The sequence below is a fragment of the Notolabrus celidotus genome, chromosome 12, assembly GCF_009762535.1.
Source record: "Notolabrus celidotus isolate fNotCel1 chromosome 12, fNotCel1.pri, whole genome shotgun sequence".
Lineage (NCBI taxonomy): Eukaryota > Metazoa > Chordata > Actinopteri > Labriformes > Labridae > Notolabrus > Notolabrus celidotus.
Genome location: NC_048283.1, coordinates 27,252,211 through 27,275,567, shown reverse-complemented (window position 1 = coordinate 27,275,567; position 23,357 = coordinate 27,252,211). Strand labels below are relative to the sequence as shown.

General features: G+C 41.4%; 1 long non-coding RNA gene across 1 annotated transcript; it reads right to left on the bottom strand.

Moving 5' to 3' along the window:
- Positions 1-3,404: 3,404 nt before the first annotated feature.
- On the bottom strand, positions 3,405-21,394 carry LOC117822818. The gene is made up of 3 exons (XR_004633255.1): positions 21,250-21,394; positions 19,434-19,824; positions 3,405-6,634 (listed from the first exon to the last, which is right to left on the bottom strand). It is a non-coding gene; the product is annotated as an uncharacterized LOC117822818 (long non-coding RNA).
- Between the last annotated feature and the right edge of the window lie 1,963 nt (positions 21,395-23,357).

The window sequence follows — 23,357 nt, the reverse complement described above, 5'->3', positions numbered from 1 at the left end:
TCTGGTGGAAGTCCCATGATAGAGTTGAGGTCACAGCCCAGCCGCTTTGTAGACAGCTACAACACACCATCCTGTGAGTCAAATCAGCAACACTCCTTATTATGTAAAATCAACCTTAATATAATCAAAACAGATAAGTTATTATAATTCATGCTTGTTACAGTTCTTACAATTTAACAAATGAGGCACAGAGACAAAACCGTAACATGTTTAAAGTCTGCTGTAAAGTCTCCTTGCTCTTGGAGTCTGCCTCAAGTGGATACTCCGAGAACTGCAGTTATCTGTACTTCAGTGTTGGCTCTGTTTTTCCAACACTAGAGGTTGCCTCGAGGTTTAAAGTGACACAGATCATCTAAATAAATTACCCTTAAGCCGAAAACCTATAGTAAAGAGGGGGCCAATGTAACAGTATCTGATAAACTGGGCACCATCCTACAGTGCTGTGTTTGTTCTTTTGTCTTGTTTTCCTGATAGAAAATTTGGACAAACACAAAGTGTGATTACGCAGATTTTTCTCAAGGTTTGACAGGGAAAAAATAGTTGAGATAAAGGATGGCTGCAACATTAAAGCTGAGATAAAAGTCACCCTGACTCATCACCTCCCTTTACACCTCTCCCCCTCTCACACTCTATCCCTTCCTCCCTCTCTCTCTCTCTCTCTCTCTCTCTCTCTCTCTCTCTCTCTAAAGGCTTTGATTAGAACTTCCCCAAGTTTGAAATTGATGTGTTTTATATCTTTTTCTCTCCCTTGGGCTTGGGTCAGCTGAGAGTCAGCCAGCTGGGCCTTGATCCTAAACTTACTCTCAGGTAAACTTTCAACTAGAAAAGACCCCTGTTGCTCCTTTCAACTGTGCATCTCCCTGCTCGCCTCCTTTGCCACCACTCCTCCTCCTCCACCTCCTCCTTGCTGCTTCTGCAAAGTGTTTTGTTGATAAATCCACTTCAGAGTTCACTGGTCTATCGGGAGATTTTGCTCACCTCCCCACGCTATTTGAGTAATAGGGACGTGTGTTTGCGTGGGTGTGTATACAAAGATGTCCCTGTAGTTTTTACCTGAGAGATGAGTTTAAATGGCACACTGATATCACTCTCTCTGGAGCCTTTAATGCAAACTGTTGTGATCAGCAGGGTGCAACACAATCACACTGAAACGCTTGAATGCACACATACACAGACAGTGGTGATAACACACAAATGCAAGAAAACCACACCTTTTTCTGTCATTATCAGAGCAGGCAGCCACTCGCATCCTCAGACTTCACTCAGTGTTCAGAACAAATTGAGAAACACACACACACACACACACACACACACACACACACACACACACACACACACACACACACACACACACACACACATAAGCAGACAGAGACTCACAAACACATTTGATCAGCTACCACTCGCTGTGCAAAAAGGACAGTTCTTTTGCCAAGGCAACATGCTGTTGGCGAACGCTGTGAAAGGCTGTCGTCGAGTCTTCTGCTCACTTAGCACTTCACACACAGTCTGTCATAGTCTGTGTTACTCACTCAGCAAAAGCATGGAGTGTGCGCAAGTGTTTTGTGCGACTGTCCAAAAAACAAAGTCCCGGATAACCTGGAAACAAAGTAAAGAGAAACTGAAGAATTGACTGTAAGTTTTTGAGGCTCAGATGCTTGAAGCCAGGTTTTGCATTGAGCTCAGACTGAAGTCAGCAGGATACAGAATCCCCCTGAGAAGTTGCTTGATAACTGATGAATGACCCCCACAGGTAACACAACATTTAAGCTGCACATTTTTCATTCTGGCTTGCCAAGTGGAGGAAAATATTCTACATATTTAACCACAAGGGGGCCGCTAATACAGTGTGAACGCCTTTTAGTCTCCCCCCCTAGTTTCTCTCTCTGTAGCACACAGTTAGCATAGTTAGATTTAAACTTGGAAAACACACATACATACATGCTCACACGCCCACATATGCTCAGACATACTTCACTTCCTTTCACCCCTCCCTCCATGTTGATTGTGCTGACACAAATACACCCTTCATCCACTGTCAGGCTCACATATGCGCGCACGCACGCACACGCGCACACACACACACACACACACACACACACACACACACACACACGCGCACACACACACACACACACACACACACACACTCACACACACACACACACACACACACACTCACACACACACTCACACACACATTAAACATCACTTCTCCTGGCATGGACACAAAGAGACACAAATACTCCCCTCTCTCCCCCTTTCTCTGTCTCTCTTTGTCTGTCATATGCATACACCCCCCCATACACACATCTCACAGAGCAGCCTCCTTCCACACAAGATGTTTCAACTGGAGTTAACTAGATAGGTGTTTAGTTTATTGCCTGTAGTATAACTGATGTCATACCTCATGAGTGTGTGTGCGTTTTTTGTGCAAGGAATTTGTGAGAAAGTGTTTGGTTGCACCTATTAGGCTAATCTTTAACTACAGCCCAATTCTCACACATACGCATGCAAGCAAAGCCTCTACACTTTTCCCAGCATGCAGGAGTGCCAACAGTCAAGGGCGAAACACACACAAACACACATGCACACAATAGCAACGGTGTGACATCAGTTTCACTGCAAGCCTTGCGATAGTGCCTCATGCTGCTCTGCCAAAGCCTCGCTCAGGTGTCTCACTCAGGCTGAAGGTGTGTGATGACAGCAGGTGTGTGATGAGTGCAGTCTTCATTAACACAATGTAAATCCTGTTACATCCTTTATATCATTCATCAGATCAGGATCACTCGGATCCTGCTTATGAATGAACACCAGCACGCTGTGACTGAAGGAGGGACATTGTTATGTAGATTGAGATTCACCTGCGTTGATGATAACTGAATGAAGCATTGTGTACGGTCAGACTGTGTCTCTTTTTGTGCTTAACTGAGATTAATTAAGACAATTAGGTCCTTTACAAAAGCAGAAAGAGGTTCTTGTGTCATCCTATGAAAAAATCCCAAAGTACATGTCTTTTCAAAGCTTTCTATTATTGTTGTTTATATGCCTCAGATATAAAATCACTTCTCAACAAATACAATGAAAAGTGACAGGAAACACAAATCCTCCTGAGGGCAGCTTAGAGACTGGAGATTAAGTGCTTATGAGCTTTCATGAATATTTGCGTGCTGAAAAAGTCAAAATATTTTCCCCCTGAATGAGATGCTGCTCTGAGCGTCAGACATTAGTCTGTGTGTTGTCTTGTTTTTCTCCAACCGACCAGCGAAAGTGACCCCACATTTCAAAAAAGAAAATCAGATGACTTGAAACAATAAAGACATCCTCTGTCACTTTTTGCCCCTAGCACAGTGGCAGTCAGGTGATCACACTCACACCAACACATACAGAACAGATACAGTAAGAAGAGTTGAACAACAGTCTTTATTAAGGTTGTCACCAGATGCAGTCTGTGTCATTAACTTAGTGTTGACAGCGATTACTATCCCCTGTCTGTTGGTAAGAAGACATAATATAGTTTGTCTGTTTTCATGTTCCCTCATGTCATTTCTCCTTTTACATCCATGTATTAGTTTATGCCAAAAGTGTCAGCGTTAGAGTAACTCACAACATGATGCAATATGACACATTTAGAAGATACAATATGATATATACAATTTAAACAGTATAAAACAACACCATATGATACATTTGAATTCACAAAAGGTACAATACAATATGATACAATACATGTTCCACAACAACAATAATATCCAGCGATACTGGACAATCATATCATGTCATCAGTAACATCACAATATCTGATTCATAGACGAACAAAAGGCCCTTAAAGGTAAAGTGCAGATGAACATATCTGTGAAGAGTCATGATCAGTGACGCAGCTTAGAGCATTGCATTGATTATTGATTGTAATATTGTTATGCTGTATGGCGCCAGTGATACAATGTGTCACTCCTCGTGGGTATGGCTGCCAAAGGCTATAAGGCTACCCTTCTAATTAATTAGTGAAAATAAAGAGCAAACAATACCAGCAAAGATTGTCTTCAGACGACTCAAACCAGACAAATAGTATTTCAGTGTAGAACATGTTGCACTGAGTCATATTAAACACAGTCACATACTGGAAACCAAGTGTTTACATGTGTGCAACATTCTCTCAATTACATTGTTTCCTCAATCAAATTTAATAATTAACAAACAGCTTTAGGTTCAGAAGTCCCCCTCAAGTCAAAGTTGATTGGAGGGTGAACACATATGGAAACATATACATAAAAAGCTGCTAGCTTCCCAGATGTGATTAATGAAGTGAGAGTCTGAGTCGACCCCTCTGACCTGCACCGAGGCCGTTATAGGACTACAGCTATACAGCCCGGGGCGGTGTGCATGTTTGTGTGTGTTAATGGCCGAATGAGTGAAAGAGCTGTGTGTGTCCATGTGTGTTTTACTGTCTGTTTTTATGTGTGTTTATGCATATGTATACGTTCATACTGGGCATGCAAATGTGTGTGTGTGTGTTTATGTGTGTGCACTCAAAGCAATATACCCTGAGGCGGTGACAGAAGGACTCTAAACCCCGTTACCCACACACCCCACTGCCTCGCTTAATAGTGCATGAGATAAGAACATTTGGACTTCAAAATGGCCCCATCACCATCAGCCCCCCCTCCATGGGAAATTGAGTTTTATGGCTCCCAGTTTGGGACAATGGTTGCGATGGTCTGAGTGGTTGAAAAGGAATTTCTCGTCAACTATTGGAGATGTCCTGGGTGGGTTGACTGAGAAACCTAACATAAACACAGACGCACTCGGGGGCAAAACAGTGCAGTATGGGTGCATGTGAACACTGTACATACACACAGAGGCAGGCACATGCCGTATGTGTGTAAACAGACATGCACTGACACAGATGCACAGACAGATACATGAACACATGGATACCAAGGGACACAAGCTGGGGGAAACACACACACAGTCGAAGCAAAAATAATCAAGATTCATCCATCAAAATATACTTTGTACAAATCATATTCCCTTTCCATGATATCAGCTGATTTATGCGGCCTATCTGAAGGCCAGATCATGAAATACCAAGTTGAGTTCTGTTAATATTACGGATATTTTACTCCCTATGGAGCTGATAAAAGCTGCAGGCTGCAAGTTTGTGAATTCTGTGTTTAAAATTACAGTCCGCAATGGACTAGATAACACCTAAAGTTCCCCTCCCATCGCTGGAATCCTAATTTACCTTTTCTGGTGCGAGGTAAACGAGTTAGATAACACAAAGAGAGACCAAAGTAATTCAAAACCCTCTTTGAAATGTAATAAATCATCATCATCCCAATGCAAGTCAGAGGAAACCTGAGGAGTGAAAGCTTCTGAAGCAGCAAACTCTCACAGAGATCAAGTGAACACAGGTGACTGTGTGAGACAGTGACTCAGTCAGGGAGTGATGGAAGCAGAGAGTTTTCATCTGCAGAAAGAAGAGGGGCTGATCAACAAGCCATAATGGGCATGAGAAACAAACGTGTCCAGAAACAGGAAGAGAGCAGCATTTTTTTAAATCCACTGGTAAGAAAACACTTTAGCACATTTATGCTTAAGCGGGTTTGCTGCAGACAGAGAGAGGTGGAGAGTGGGAGGAAGAGGCAGACAGGGAAATGTACAGAGAGAGAGAGAAATAGAAACAGACGTGCAGCCAGCCAGAAAGGCAGCCAGAGATCAAGAGAAAAAAAGACAGGAAGAGAGAAAAAGACAGATAGGCATCCCAACTGTGACAGGCGGACTGCATTGGCGCAAGGAAACTTAGAGTGCAAACACTGAAAGACAGCTATGCATAACAGCATGAATCAGAGAGAGAGGGGGGAGAGAAGAGGAGAAAAAGTGACAGAAGAGGTAGTGAAAGTAGAGAATATAAGGAGGAGACTGATAGAGGGTGCACAACTCAGAAGGGATCTTACATTCTTGTCTAATGGCAAAGTCCAATAGGAAATAAAACACTCCACATGACAAGGACAACTTGTCTATCCTCCACACTCTCTTTGGCTCGTGAAACAGCCTGTAAACCAGCCTGTCAGCCAACCAGATTACCAGCCATCCACGCTGTGAAAAGTGACCGAGGCAATCCATCAACTAAGTTGGATTAAAGTTTGTACAAGGACATTACAAAGGGACAGCTCCAACTTCTGCTGGAACTATATGTCCCAGAATGCACTCTTCTAAAGAAAAACAAGATGTCACTTAGCGTGGTGTTTTCATAAATGAACAGTTTATGCTTCTACAAAGTCTAACAATATATTTAGATACTGTGGAAAGCTCCTGGGACACATAAGTCAGCACAAATGACAGCATATTATCTGCTCGCCAGACTAAGAGAGCGGCGAGTCCCTCAGAGACCAGAATAATGCAGAACCTTGTCTAAAAAAGTCTGGAGTTACTCTTTCAAGTGGATGCAAATTGGTACCTGAACTTTTTTGAGGAGTGGTGTTAACATTTGTGGTTGTCATTGTCAAATTTGCATTTTCTGTCTAGCAACATTTTTGTCAGTGTGGAGTCGAGTGAACTGGTGGTGAACTGAGGAGGAGGCTGGCTTGGGTGCTCTCGCTGTCTGTGGTGGCTCGGCAGCATCTCACTGTGCCTGCGTGTGATAGAGAAAATCAGACAGAGAAATTAAGTCAGAGAATGAGATAAAGAGGCAGAGAGGAGGGGGAGGCAAGGGGGAGAAGAAATGGAATAAATTAGAGGGGAGGGAGAGGCAAAAGAGAGTAAGACATGGAGGGGGATAAAGAGTAAACACCTATTTGTGAGCGTCCTTGACTCGGCGTGCTTTCATTCGGAATATCTGTGTGTCTGAGTGGCCGCAGTTCACTGTGTCAGCATTACCACACACAGCCAGAGACATCAGAGGGCTCGCTAAGTAGCTGCTAAAGCTGCCTCTGTTTATCTGCATGCAAACAACAGCAGCACAGAAACCAGCACACACACGAACACAAACATAAACACACACAGCAGGGGAAAGAGAAGCCCACAATTGAACACAGACCCATTGATGCACCGAACATTTGCACACTCACACATGTGCACATAACTGTCGAGGGCTGGGAGTGGATTATCTACCCAACCCAACTGAAAAGTAGTCTGACTGCAGCACAGGGATTAACTTTGTGTCTGCAAGAATACTCAAAATTAATCTGAATTTAATTTTAGCCGCCAGAACGAGGCCAGTCAGGTTCCTCCAGGCAGCCCGAGGTGGTGATGTGAAGGCAGGTAATTTTTGAAATAAAAGCAAATGAATCATGTTAATGGACAATTAAGTTTGCATGTGAACATTCTTAATACCCTTTAGGCCAATTAGGGTGTTTGCAGAAGGGCACTTTAATTTGGAAAGAGAGCAAATGAGTCCTGCTAACAAGTTATTAGCCTGAATTTAACATAGTGCTAGTAGACCAGTTAGAGTAGTTACATGCAGTGTGTCCGTTTAAGTGTTAAGCGGTGTAAATGTTGATATAGTGGGGATCTTGTTCTTCCCTTCTTGATGGTTAATTTGCAGTTTTCTTCTTTCTGTGTAAAGATCGCATGCAGACAGATTAAAGGGTCACTTGTAAGTCTAGCCTCTGACAGCTATCTGAAAGCTAACACGGCCTGTCAGTCAAACTGCGCAAGCTAACAGGCTAATGCATAATTGAAAGCCTGACTCATGCTTACTCGGCTCATTTCTCGGCCGAAGATAAAGCCTCAACCTTGTCTGGGAATGAAAATGTGTCCATTATGATTCAGCGCTTGATGTTCAGTCTTAATAAGAGCTGTTTCTTAATGTTGAGGTGTTTTAAACATCGCCGCAGGCTACAGCAAACACTGTGTGTGGGATGGGTATGCTAGTGTGCTAAGATTATGAGCAAGCAACACACTCTCACGCACATTACACACAGCTTGAGTCACAGTCTAATTTTATTCAGCAAGGACATTAACAAGTAGCATGAATTTGACCTTGTGAACTTGCACTGGCAACACAGCAAAGCACAGAAGAGCTAATGGCTGATGCATAGTAATTAGATGCATAATAATAAGAGCAGGGCATGACTTGGCCTTATTCAGCCACATTCCCACCAGAGATTACACATTGACCTCATCTGAAACGATCTGAAAGGAATTATGTCAGCCTTTTATTCTCTGCTGAATCTTTTATAATGTCTATAAAAGCCTTCACTTTAAGTTGCAATCTGGATTTTTTATGACCTTATACAAATTGGAAACATTAGTGAAGGATTACTGCAGGTGAAAATAATGACTTAATGAGCTTACCATATGCTGAAAAAGATATTTTGATGTAAATGAGTATGAGCATTATTTCAAAGTGCTTTCAAATTAAATTCAAACTCCTACTTAACTGATGTGTGCCATGTTGTATAAGAAAGTGGGCTTGTATCCAGCTGTAATCAGCACACAGGCTGTATCCAACATGGAGCTACTACATTATTGAGAGTGGGGCATTTACTTGGGCTTATTCAGCCCATTTCCAGGCACTCAGATTATGCCTCGCACTGGACTGGAAAATCGTGTCAGTGCAGATACTCTTACGGGAAGGCGGTCATAGTCTGAGGCATAATCTGCCTACAGGAAGACCAACTATTCGCATCAACATCCAGGCTATAAATGGCATGCCTGTGTACACAGAGATTTCCAGACATGACTGACTCCTGATGGAGATGCTGAAAAATAAGGTTGAGGCAATTTCTGATCAGTTTTGAGTCATTTTACTGGATGCTAATACTCCCTCACACTGCTTTAAAGTTAACATATCAGCAAAATGTGCATCCAGGAAGTGATAGATGAATTTAGGATGGGATAGAATTTGACATGTTTATGGTACGTGCATGCTTAAAACACATTTTTCTGGGACTGAGCGAATTCTATCATTGTTTAGTTTCTTTAGGATTTTATTTTAAAGCCATCGACAGTGAACTACATAAGCTAAGTATAACACAAGGGTAAGTTTGTTGTAATCTGATGCTGTCTGTGTCCATATTAGAGGAAGAAGACAAATTAATTTGAGATAAAAGAAAACAAAAATGTGCAAAACTACAGTCTCAGTCTGTGTTCTTGAAGCAACATGGCCGTCTCTTTGTTATCTCTCAAAGGACAGACACTGCAATGAGCCAGACAGCACAAAGATCTTCATCTCACATGGCCATCTTCCTATAAAAAAAAGGAATCTCATGTTTCTGAATGCAGCCTTGTATGTATGCATGCACAGAGAAAGAATTGGGTGTGTAACGGCCACAAAGGCAGACTCTGGGATAGTTTAAAGCCTGCTATCTCAGCTAGTGTGAGACACAATCGGAGTTATCACACCACATCCAGCTAAGCTCAAAGATATCTCTATCAGGACTGATCTGGTTCAGGACTAGTCAACCGTAGCACACAGCCCTGACAAGGTGTTAATCTGCAAAAAGAAAAGATAGCACTAGTGATCATTTTTTGGATTAACCTGCTTGACTATCACTGCCCCAACGGAGGCGAGCATACAGCACACAGTATCACATAAACACACACAAAGATAGTATTGAAGGTTGTCAAGTCAGAATACTTTCTGTTGCTGATATGACACCTGACTATAATCTGACAGCTGTATCTGAACAAAATTACAGCTCATGGCAGCACCTCCGTGGAAAAAACTCTGAGCTTTACAATAGCCAAAGTGGGACGATGTAACATCAACTTTAAGTACTTGTTCTATATTTGGGTTTAAAATGAAGTTCCCAAACGGATAACAAGTCATTGGTTAGAAAAAAGGAGAAATCACTCCCCTTCTTATTATTTAATGGGTATGGACAAATTATGGGATTGTGTCATATCATCTAAAAAAAAGTAAGGAAAGACGGCACAAAAACAGAAAAAAGAAATAGTAAAGTGACACTTCCAGGGCAGCAGAAGTGGAGTTTTTGCTCATTTACTGCATTCCCTTATGGATTCACATCACTGCACATCCTCAGTCATTCTGCTGCGCTTTTATCCCTTTATGAAATATTTGCTATTTGGCTGTGATCTTTTTTTGTCTCGTAAAGTAAATATTTTTAAATAATTACTGTCAAAATATTACACGTTCTCTGGGAAAATCAGAGGATGCCAGTTTCAAACAGAACAGGAGGCTTTCATTTTGCTGTCAGTTTGCAGACTATGGCTGGCTGCAACTTGAGTTTGTGCTTAAACTGGGCTGTGACTGACAGTTAAAGCAGGTTACTATCTAATGTAGAGACACATTACTTTCTGGCTGACAGACAGAGTTTGTAGAAAGAAATGCGGAAAGGTGAAACAACATTACTCTTGACGTGTTTATAAGTAGAAAGAGGAGGTAGATACCCTCTTTCTGTCTTGTAAAACACGATCCAGCCCCCCGAATCAGACACATCCTGCGCTGAAACAACTCAGAAGTAAGAGTGTTTTTGTCATATGTCTGGTAAAACATGTCTTGTTAGACTTAATATAAGCCACATTGACCTGACAAGTCCAGACAAATGTCTCATTTCAAGATAAACCAGAAAGAAGACCAGAATTGCTTTAATGAGCAAAAGAAAATCTGCTGATGGGGTATTTTCATTATTTAAGTCAAATTTCTTGAAAAACAGCAAATGATTCAAGAAACTTTGGCAGGTTTTTTTACTCATTACAATAAAGTCCAGTCTTATTTTTGGTTTGCAATAACTTGAAATCAGATGTTTGTCTGGACTTATCAGGTTAATATAGCTTATATTAAGTCTAATGAGTTATTTGTTTATTAGAAATAAGACAAAAACTTTGTTTGCTTGGTTTTGTTCTTGCTTATGTTGTTTTAGGTCTTTGCTGGTGGACAAAATTTCAACAACATTGCTTTGCTGTGAAGGTTAACTACTTAGGTTAGCCACTTCCTCTGCAAAAAGATATGAATCATATAGTTATTGCTAAGGGCATGATGATAGTTCCAGCTTGGAAGGTTAATGTCACGACTGCAGGTTAAAACACACATAAAAGTTTAGCAGCTGCTAAAGTGCTGTTCATGGAACCACGTTATTAAATGCAGAATAGTGGCCAACAAGAATACTCAATCGACAACAGCCCCAATGATCAGCATTTGCAGAATAGTGCTGTAAATTCAGAAATGATGCAACCATGCAAAAGTCTGAAAAACAAACACAACAGTGGAAACAAATGTTCGAGAATGGGAAATGCAAAAAAGGGTTGAAAAGCAAAAATAACTACATTAACAGCAAACTATCTGCAAACATAGAAATGATGCAAAACCAGGACCACAAAACACAGAAACACATGCAAAATTAAAAATGTAGACATGACGACAGAGGTACTCCAGGCCTCTAGGGGCGCTCAGTTTATTAGTTTATTGGTGACGTGAATTGTTTGATCCCTAGTTAAACTTTATCTAAAATAAACAACATTTATTGTTTGATGAGAAAGATGAGATGAGTGGAATAGTTAAATTCTAATCTTTCTTAACAGGAAGAAAGGTTAGAATTATAGTAGCTGCAGACCTGAGCTCTGTAAACTAACACACTGTGTATTCAGAGACTTACAGCTTCCAGAGTCTAACAGTACTAGCTCGCTGCATGGCTCACTGAGAGATGTAGCAAACATAAGCCATGCTTTGAGGCTGTAACTTGAGCATAGCTCACTATACATCAGAAATAAAATATTTTTGTGTGCATGTTAAAAAGTTATGATTTTGCACAGTACACTCCGTGAGACCAAGCCACTGACACATTGTTCTGGCAGCTTCTATCATTCTGTCTGTGCCTTGTCTTCCCGATTCTCTCCCATCAATAATAGGATGCCATAAACTGTTCCACTGAGTGCCCCAAGAGGCCTGGAGCACTTCCACTGTCATGTCTCCATTTGCAGCATTTTCTTCTTCATGTGGTATCTGTGCTTGTGCATTTTGTCAGTGTCTTTGCAGAACATTTGCTACGTTGTTTTATCTTTTTGTAAATTTGTCCATCTGCAGCACGTTCAGCACTCAAGATATTCAGGTCCTGAAATTTTCTTGAATTTCTTAACTTTGAATGTTCCAGACTTCTGGAACATTCAAGGTCTGTACCAAGTATGGGTGCACTGGTTCCACCATTCCCACATGCATCATCAGCTACACCCTGACCTTGCACCAATAAAGAAGAAAAGAAGGGAGTCATGGGTTTGTACAGAGCTGGGGAGGGTCAACCAGACACAACAAACCGAGAGCTATGGGCAGCTGTCCTAATCCTCCCACTGTGGGAGGTTTGACATATTGTAGTGTGTGCTCAAGCATTTTGTTCTTTCCTCAGAAGGGTTGGAGGGATAGCTGTGTATGAAGAAAGACAGTGAGTCACTGGGTCAGTGCTCTCTGCTTCTGCTTTTGAAACTGGTAAACATGGCAGATTGTAAAACTATTTCAGCTTTAGAACTATCCACTGAAGACCAGAGTGAGGACTAGAGTGAAGACTTAGACTCACATATCCTCCTTGGACCAATAAAGCCTCAAAATATGTAAGAACATCTGAGAAAAACTGCCTAATAATGGACTAGCTGCACATAAAAGGAGATACATCAGGTACAGATCTGTGACCCAAATGATTTACTGACTCCTTATCATAACATTAAACCACAATTAACCACAGCAATAAACCAAAACAAAGCAGTGGTATCACCTTTACACATTAAGCGCCCAATATGGAAGCCTATGTTCATCCTCAAATGACTCATGGGCGTGTGTGTGTGTGTGTGTGTGTGTGTGTGTGTGTGTGTGTGTGTGTGTGTGTGTGTGTGTGTGTGTGTGTGTGTGTGTGTGTGTGTGTGTGTGTGTGTGTGTGTGTGTGTCTTTAAAATCACTGCTTCTTAATCTCTTCACTGCCAGACAATAACAGATTTGTCTGTGATGAAATCCTGGTCTTTACACGTGTCTGTCTACCAGGCTCATCTATTTTCATGTGTATGTCTGTGTGTGGCTGCTCTGTTATTGTGTATCCCATGTGGATACTCCTTATGGATACTGTGTGTGTGTGTGTGTGTGTGTGTGTGTGTGTGTGTGTGTGTGTGTGTGTGTGTGTGTGTGTGTGTGTGTGTGTGTGTGTGTGTGTGTGTGTGTGTGAGCAGCAGATTTAGCTTTGATAAAACCCCAGTCTTTAGAGGGATTATCAGTCCGGTCCCAGACAGCAACATGCTGTGCATTTATGGAGGTAATAAGTTGACCTGTAATAGACATGACAAACAGCTAAATCTCTCTCTGTGTACACCTGGGATGAGTCCAACTTGGCGCTCACCTTTATGTGTTTTCAATCTAATTTGTTGTGTAATTGTCTGCAGTTTGCTTTAAAGTCACTAAGATCCGAGGGAGAGAATGTGCAGCAGGTTGAAAAGTCCAAGTCCACATTAACTTATAAACCCCAAACCTCCTGATGATGAGTCCTGATCTCCCTCAGAGGCCTTAAATATTATATTTACTGCACTTAACAACTCTATTAGTGATATTTCACTCCTTGCATGATTATTCAAAATCATCCACCAGCTATTTGTACATTTCAAACTGGGATAAATATCTCTAAAGGTCATGTGATGTTGGACGCAGGTGAAAGCAGTTAAATACACCTGCTGTTATTTATCTAGCTCATTCAGATGTTACCTTTCAGTTTCTGCTCTGTACAGTATGAGGAATCTCCAGAGATCTATGCTTTCCATAAAGAGTAATAAATAAAATAAGACAACTATTCTTTCCTGCTGAGAGAATCATATGAAATGAAGAGAGACAGAAATAACAAGCACTATAAAGCGTCTTATTCCTGTACTTTATTCTGTCTCCTTTCCTTTCCCTCCCTTATTTTCTTTCAGCCCATCTTTTACCCCCACGTCGCTTGTCCTCACTTCATCTGCCTCTGTTCCCTCTCTATCCCTCCTTCAAACGCTCTGCCTTGTGCTCAGTCATAAAGAAATAATTTATTCCCGTCCCCCAGTGCGGGTCTGTATTAGAATGCCAGCGGAGCAAGTTAACTTATCTCGCGGCTACAGGCACCAAGTGCTAAAACTAAGCTCTGATAGTTTGCAACAGGATGACCAGAGAATGCCTGTAGCTCTGAGAATTAGGGCTGTCGTCACGATTAGTAATGGTGGGCCTAATGTTTTACTGCACTGTAATTTACTGTACTCTGCTCACAGTGTAGTGGGCTGTATGATTCACTGATGCGCACAAAGAGAGTATCAACCCAAATTCAGCTTGTAGGGAAAATGAAACGATATTATTGCAGCCGTTTTTTGACTATTTGCTCCTCTTGATGAATTTAGTCTAACTTTTTGTAAAGACACGGAGTACATAACACATCCAAAATCTGTTTGAACGGCTGCTCCACTTTGAAGATCCAGCTCAGAGTGAATTTGTCCATCTGTCAGAGCTTTTATTGAGCATCAAACATTACATTTAAACATGCAGAAATAGTAGAAATACAGTGTAAACATAAACATTATCAGGTCGGGAGTGTTGTATGTGTGACTAGCAAATGCTGCAATAACATGTTGGACCTCTACAGTTATCATTAAGTTGTTTGATGAGCCAGAAAATATGTAGTATAGACATAGATGTATTTTCATGTGTTCTATGTGGGAATGAATTCTATAATGCCCACAAGCTACATGTTAGCAATGCTAAAAGTAAACCTGATAGCTTTCCTGAGGCTGACCACAGGATGTCTGAGAGAATTAGGCTTACAGTAGTGATAAGTTATTCTAGGCCTAATGTTGCAGTCTAATGCAGTTTGCATAACATCTGACCAGCTCGTAACATGCAATGCACCGCAGAAATATACATTGCTGTAGGATTGGTGTAAGATGCTCAAGTGCTTTGATTTGTAGTCCTAATCAGACTCCAGCAGAAAGGAAGCATTTTATAGGAGTCTAATAGCAAATACAGATGGAGGGGAGATTATGGTGACACAGATTTTACTTGTGCATATGCTGCAGTGAAAGAGATGGTGTGAAACCATTGCCCATTTTAATGAGCATCCCAGCTTAGAGGGATATTGAGACTTTGAGAGCTGGAAGATGCCACAGATTGCTGTCCTAATGTTGCCCTGGTGTAACTCACTGGATTAGGACACGAAGCTCAACTCCCACTGGGACATCTGCACCGAATAAAAAATGCATGCTCTCATAAACCGTCCAGCAAATGGCAAATGTTATGAAAACTGCACTGTGCTTGATAATAGCATTACAGATAAGCAATGTAATTAAGCTGCACACAGTGGAGAGGACTGTATTGTAGCAGAGACGATGCCTATTAAGAGCTCAGTGCTGGGCCTGTCACGATGATTAGTTATGCTAAAGCTGATGTTTCTGTTTTACTCACAAGTTCATTAACTTGGTATTGAATTGAATCTGCACAGCAAAGTATTATATTAAGGTAAAATGCAGGGCTGGCTAGTTGCAGAGCTTCATATGCACCTCATGCATACGCTAGCAATGGTATAGCAATCCATCTCTCCTCATAATATCTGTCTCTGTTTATATTCTCGTATAGTACTGCATACAGGGATTTATGTTATTGTTTGCTGGTCCTTGTAATACCCTCTCACTTGTCTATATTTTGCTCTCTGTTAATGCACTCAGCAGTAAAGGGTTAACACAGTAGAAAAAATAGATCCACTGCATTCCCTCCCTCCACGTTCTACCCTCCCAGCAGCCTTTTTCTCTCGTCCTCTTTGCTCTCTTACACCCTCAGCCACCGCTTGATGTAGACACATGACTCATCAGCATCCTGACTCCACCACTGACCTATATCTGTCCCACCTGTGTCACTGCGCTGACTGACCCACATTTTCACTGATCCGGTCATTTGCAGGCAGTGACCTGAGCCTGTTCCACTCTAGCAGCAGGGGGCTGGTCAATGCTGTTTTAACCCCAGTCTAATAGCTTGACAGCTAACAAGTGCAGATAAAATGGTGCAGATGATGTAAGGTATATACTGAGCTTCGGGTTTTTTCCTTTGGCTGGATTAAGGCAATAATTAAGCCAGTCTTTTTTCTTCTTTTTTTTAATATATATACTGTGTAGAAATATAAATTAGCTTCTCCAGCATCGCTCTCATTTGGCTGAGCTTTGCAGTCTGATCATTTATCTTCATTAGCCTAGATGTTCTTTCCCCATATTCCAATTTAAAGGTAATGTTTTAGGGGCATGTGCAGTGTAAATTCTGTTTATCAAAGATGCAAACAAAAAAATATGTATATACAGTGGGGCAAAAAAGTATTTAGTCAGCCACTGATTTTGCAAGTTCTCACACTTAGAAAGATGAGAGAGGTCTGTAATTTTCAGAGATGCACTTCAACTATGAGAGACACAATGAGAAAAAAAGGAGCCCCTCCTTCGTTGCCCGAGCGGTGTGTTTGGGATCATTGTCATGCTGGAAGACCCAGCCACATTCCATCCTCAATGCTCTCACTGATGGAAGGAGGTTTTGGCTTAAAATCTAACGATACATGGCCCTGTTCATTCTTCCCTTAACACGGATCAGTCGTCCTGTACCCTTTGCAGAAAAACAGCCCCAAAGTTTGAGGTTTCCACCCCCATGCTTCACAGTAGGTATGGTGTTCTTGGGATGCAACTCAGCATTCTTCTTCTTCCAAACACGACGAGTTGAGTTTTTACCAAAAAGTTCTATTTTGGTTTCATCTGACCACATGATATTCTCCCAATCCTCTTCTGGATCATCCATATGCTCTCTGGCAAACTTCAGACGGGCCTGGACATGTACTGGCTTAAACAGGGGGACAGCCTGGCGCTGCAGGATTTGAGTCCCTCTCAGCGTAGTGTGTTACTGATGGTAGCCTTTGTTACTTTGGTCCCAGCTCTCTGCAGGTCATTCATCAGGTCCCTCTGTGTAGTTCTGGGATTTTTGCTCACCGTTCTCATGATCATTTTGACCCCACGGGATGAGATCTTGCGTGGGGCCCCAGCTTGAGGGAGATTATTAATGGTTTTGAATGTCTTCCATTTTCTTACAATTGCTCCCACAGTTGATTTATTCACACCAACCTGCTTGCCTATTGTAGATTCACTCTTCCCAGCCTGGTGCAGGTCCACAATTTTCTTCCTGGTGTCCTTCGACAGCTCTTTGGTCTTGGCCATGGTTGAGTTTGGAGTGTGACTGTTTGAGGCTGTGGACAGGTGTCTTTTATACAGATAACGAGTTCAAACAGGTGCCATTAATACAGGTAACGAGTGGAGGACAGAAGAGCTTCTTAAAGAAGAGGTTACAGGTCTGTGAGAGCCAGAAATCTTGCTTGTTTGTGGGTGACCAAATACTTATTTTCCACCATAATTTACAAATAAATTATTTAAAAATCCTACAATGTGATTTCATTGATTTTTTTTTCTCATTTTGTCTCTCATAGTTGAAGTGTACCTCTGATGAAAATTACAGACCTCTCTCATCTTTCTAAGTGGAAGAACTTGCAAAATCAGTGGCTGACTAAATACTTTTTTGCCCCACTGTACATCATCTGTCCTGACTTCACTTGCATATGTTTACTGTGATAAACAAGCTACCTCTGAGCAGACATGGTAGATTAACATCCCAGCACACAGCCCAGAGCAGCATCTCTCTCTGTGCTGCCTCTCTGCAGCAGAAAAACGCATGGTGAAAATGTGATGCTGTACGACCATGTGGGCTGCCATGCACAGACGCTGGGGGCGGAGCTTGGATGCTGACAAGTGTGCTCTGATTGGCTCTTAATGACATCATTGATAAAGAGACGTTTCTCTCTCTCTCTCTCTCTCTCTCTCTCTCTCTCTCTCTCTCTCTCTCTCTCTCTCTCTCTCTCTCTCTCTCTCTCTCTCCCTCTCTCTCCCTCTCACACATAGCATGAGCACAAGTTAAGAGGGCTGCTTGCATCTCTCATAACTTTTTACAGTGACGATGCAGCAGACTTGTTTAAATGAGCTGCTGCATAAAAGAAGATGACAAAAAACAAGCACAGTCATCGTTTTACAGCTTGCTCCTTCTTATTGTGTCTCCTCAGTGAATTAAACACACATAGGAAACATGCCTGTGGCTGTGGTCAACTAAAAAAGTGACCATGCTGCAGAGCTGGTATTAAAATTCACACAACTGCAGCATCACTGCAGCATCAAAACGCCATGACAAAGCTGAGGACAGTAGGACAACTGATTCATTTAATCCCATCATTACCATGAAATGAGTGTAAACACACCGCTCACTCAACATGTGCCTGTGTATTCACCTGTTGGATGGAGGGCCTGAGAATAACGGTCGTGCTCTCACACCATTCATGGCATTAGATAGAGCTCATGCTAGTTATCTGTACTCTCAGATGATTTAGCGCCAATTAAGAACACAGGCACTGTTGGAAAAAAAAGTGCAGCATATAGACACAGAGACTGTGAATAAAGGGTCATATGTATTTTTTGTTGTTTTAATCATTCATGATATTCATAATATTATGAATAATATGAGCTATATTGCTGCACATTACATACTTCTCTCATTAAACTCAAACTTAGGTTTAAGTAATTTCACGGAAAGAGACTGGTTGTGGTTCAATTAATTAAAAACAAAAAAGACTTCAAAACTTTGCAGATGATACAGTGAAGTTTGATGTATTATTATGATAAAACTTAAAAGTTTGTCAATTATTAGAAGACATTAAACAGTGATGTACACCACTACAGATCATCAAAAAACAATCCTGTGTTCTCACATTTAATGTCAATATTCCTTTATTAGTTATGATACACTATGTGTTGAGAGTGGACCTTTGGACAACTTAAAAATGTTCCATAATTATTAGGCGCTGTAGGCCCAGTGTGTTTCCAGCAGTGCATGGAGTACAGTGCAAGTGTGGAAGTCAACGCTGCAAGCTGTGGTGTCCAAAAACAACTCAAGGCAGTGGTTAAGTTTCAGCATCCATTGGAAACGATTTTAATTCCGAGTTTTGGTCCAAGCTCCTTAAATTAACTCACTGCTGGAGAGAGGGGACTTCCTACTGAGCTTATATTTAAGATCTGAAATTATACCACATTATATGATTGTCTCAAATCGACCAAAGTTTGGAAGAAAAGCAATTTAAGAATGCTTTAGAGGATTCATTTAAAGAAAAAAAACTTTAACTATTTGACTTTTAATGATAAGACAGGTCAAGCACCAACAGCCATGCTCACATGTTCCAGTAGGAAGCCTGTAATTGGCCTTGGACACGGATTGGGCATATCGATATTAGACAATAAATAGGGTTGGTGTGTGTGTGTGTGTGTGTGTGTGTGTGTGTGTGTGTGTGTGTGTGTGTGTGTGTGTGTGTGTGTGTGTGTGTGTGTGCGTGTGTTGGTCTGTTCAGCTTCAAAGTTAAAAAGGCAGCTCTACAAACAAGTGGTTGAAAAGGTGCAGCATCCAAGTAAAACTTACTATCACCTACCCATGATGCAGAGGGCCCAAGAGGATCACACACACTCCTGGTGACTTGGGGCTTTGGCTCTGGATGCATCTTGTGAAGAGACAAACTGCACATTTTTGTAATCCTTAAAGTGTCTCCACGAGTTTTAGATTTCCAAGTGTGCCTAAAATGCATCCCGCCTGGCACGGCTGCTGCTGCTGCTGAGGTTTAAATCCTGCAGAGATGAGTCTTCACCTACTCCAAAAGAAAAACTGCACAGTCTCCTAATCCTCCTACACGTCTCCAAAGCTGCTTGATAGGTGACTGAGTACATCTTCCATGTGATTTCCACATATTTGTATTTCCTCAACCTCCCTCAAGAGAAAGCGCTCTGCTGGGTAATCTGGTGTTAAAATCCATCACAGGACGGATCCTTGAGGAATCCAGAAAGAAAGTTGTGAGGTTAAAACTTAATGCAACACATTTTCTTACAACTAAAATAATACAGAACATTTATAATAAACAATTTATAATTAATAACAACCATAATCTCTGAATTTCATATGTTGGACTAAAAGTGTAAAACTTGCTCTGACTTTAAAAAGTTGAAAAACAATAATTTATTTTAAGAACACATTGAAAAAAATGCATAGCTCGATTTGTTTCACATTTCAAACGTATTTAAAAAGTGTGAAAAGCTTTCTGTGTTGTTTTAAAAAGTTTAAGGGTAGGGCTACTGTACAATGGAATGCAGCAAATTCAAACAAGTTGTTTGGCCACACCTTCACATGATGAAGAAAGTTTGTAAAAATCCTTCAAACTAATTTATTTAATGTTAAAGACGCCGAATAAAAACAAAGTTAAGTTCCTTAATGAACGACAAGTCAATAACTTTAAATCTCACAAAGACCCGGAGCATTTTCAAATATCCAAAGAAAAAGAGAGATAAAAACTTATTCAACTCTTTCAGGATTAATCAACTATATTCAGAATATTTCTCATCCCTTGAATATTATTTAAGCGTTCCTAAAAGTTATTTCCTTGTGGATTTGCGCTCCTTTCTGCTGCTTTTCTTTGTATGGACTGAGAACAAAGGAGCCTTTACTGTAACAAAGAAGCTGCAGCGACTTATACCTGTTGCTCTGTCTCAAATAAACTACAACAAGTTTCTTTGAGATTTTCCGAACGAAACTATTTTGGAATTTTCTTTTTTTCCGGGAGCATTTTTTCTTATTCGTGCAACAAGTTTAATTCTGTTTCAGTTTTGTTTCTTGAGACTTTACACCTGATTGCATTGTTCTGAATCCCCACAGAGCGTTGGCAACTTCGCAAAGACCGCGAACACCGCTGTCAGTAAACTAATGCACGAGGAGTAAACTATTTACTAACTATTAATAACTAATAACTGTCATGATTTGTCTTTTTTGCAGCGTGCGTAAAAGCTCCTTTCTCCGCAAACTTCTGACAGACAGTTGCTTTGTCCTGTGCGCCGCAACATCCCCATGAGACAAAGATCCGGCACTAACACAAACTCCATCTCACCTCTACAAAAGCTCTCTATCAACAATTTCAAAGTATGATCTGCTGATAATTACTGAGCGTTTCGAAGATGCGTGCCTGAGCATCCCCTCAAGTTCTCTCCTCAAAGCGCCCCGCATCAGACAAAGGAAAAGGGGACCGCTCCTCTCGCGCTCTCTCTCCTCGCTGCCTGTGTTTCTCTATGTCTCTCTCCCTCTCTCTTCTGCTTTGTGCTCAAGTTTGAGCGCTGACGCACCAACTACAGCAGCAACTTTTCCCTGGAAACAAATTCGACAATCGCAGCAGGGGTGCAAGCAAAACAAGACAGGAGACAACTCACCTGTGGGTGCTGTGCTGAGCTGTGTGCGCGTCGCCGTGCGTCGTGGTAAAAAGTTTGAGAGGGCACATCTAGCTTTGTGTTGTGGAGTCCCCCTTTGTCTACACGTGTGATAGATGGATGGGGCTCCTTTTGGCCGCGCCTAGTTCATTTCGCTCTCCAAAGAGTCCCGCCCTCTCAAAGTCAAACAACTATGCACACAACAGTATGAACGGGCAGCAACATATGTCTGATTGGTGACAAGGAGCATGCTGGTTAATTGTTTAGTTCAAGATTTAATTTATTCATGTGCTCATTTATTTATTTATTTCAGCTTACAAACTTAACTTTCTCACTCTATTTCATCACTCTACTTTCAACAATGAACACACCAACAGATATCTATATTCACAACTCATGATTCATTATTTTAACATTTCATCTCTCTGCCATTTGTTTACCAGCCTCTTTGTTTGCCACCCGTTTACATCCTGCAGGTTTTCCTCTCTTAAAACTGCCTTTCTCTCTCTCTCCATCTCTTATCCCAGCACCAACTAATTGTAACACTTAAATCTGTCATACAAAACACTCTTTGTTTCACATATTTTTTCTCCTTTTCTCTTTTTGCTTAATGTTTGTGCACAGACCAGCTGACAAAAACTTTCCTGGATTCAGCGCCTGGAGACAACCATTGTGTCTGGACAGCGGCAGCAGCAGCAGCAGAAGGGGAACAAAGGAGGAGACAAAAGAGAAAAGGTCTCATTGTTTATAATGCACAGAGGGGCAAGTAAATAAAATAATGACAAGGAGAAACATTGCTTGTGCCGGGTGAATAATCTAGTGAGGGGAAAGCATGCAGGCCTGAGAGATTTATAAAAATCTGACTTATCTTGGAAAGTCTCTGTTTATTCATTTTATTAGCATGCAACAGGAGAATTTGGGGACTAAACTGTATCTTTATTACCTAATTAAACTCTGTTAATGCTGTTAAAAACAACAAGATTCACAGTTTATAACCATGTGCACATGATTCTGGAGCGTTTTCACTTCACTGGTACTACATCTCATTTTTTATTGAAAATTCCAGCCATTTAGTAACACTTGCTTCTAATTGCAGACATAAATATCCTGAAATGTGGATCCATTGAGGTCACAAGGTAAGCACCGTTTGGTTTTATATACAAATGTGACACAGGTGGTCACTCCTCTATTAGTGTTCCTCTTGCAAAAAGCAGTGTGTGCATCTTCATGGTTCATTTCCAACTGGACAGAACAAGACCTGTGTGTCAAACAAGGCAGGGGAGAAGCTGCTGTTGCTGCTGGAGTCACTGGTTGCAGTGGTGGCAGCACTTTGCATGTGTGCTTGTGTTGGGAGGGGTGGCGGGGGAGTCAGGGAGCAAAGTGGAGTCGACAAGCAGAGGCAGAGAGGAAGTCATAACAGTGCATGATATATCTGTGTCCCTCTGCCAGTTTTTAATGTACTTCTTTGTCCTGATCATAATGTTTTCATGCCACAGAGGAAAAATGAAGTGAAGGAGTCAGACAACAGACATGCAAGAAAATGCATGTCATGATAGTCATTCAAAATCACACACACAGGCGCGCACACACAGGAGTTCACAGGCAGAGAAAAATGCAGTCTGTGTGGTCCTGCCTGTACTTCTTCACCCGCCTCTAAAGACAGACATGAAGTCCTTACAAACAGAAAAAACACAAATCATAAACTTGTCTGTTTCTCAGAGTTTGTGATTCCGTAGGCTTCACTTCAAGCCTACAGGAACACCACAGATGAACAGACAGTGCAAGTCAGGTCAGGACTAGAAAACTGAAGATAACAGACACTACCACCACCACCACCGTGTCCTCCAGTCACACGCCAGACAGAGAGAAATAAATAATGAAGGAGGAATGCCGCTGCTCATAGAACAACTTGTGCAGATTGCAAACAGTAAAAACACATCAGGGTTAGGACGAGGGAAGAAATACAGGAAGGAGTTTTTAAAAATGCATAAAACACTGAGAGAGAGGAGAAATAGTCATATCACAGCCCATCCCCTCTGGACTGAGCATGGACCAGTTACATATACAGACAGGCAGAGATGGAGATACACTCATGCAACTCTCACCCCCTC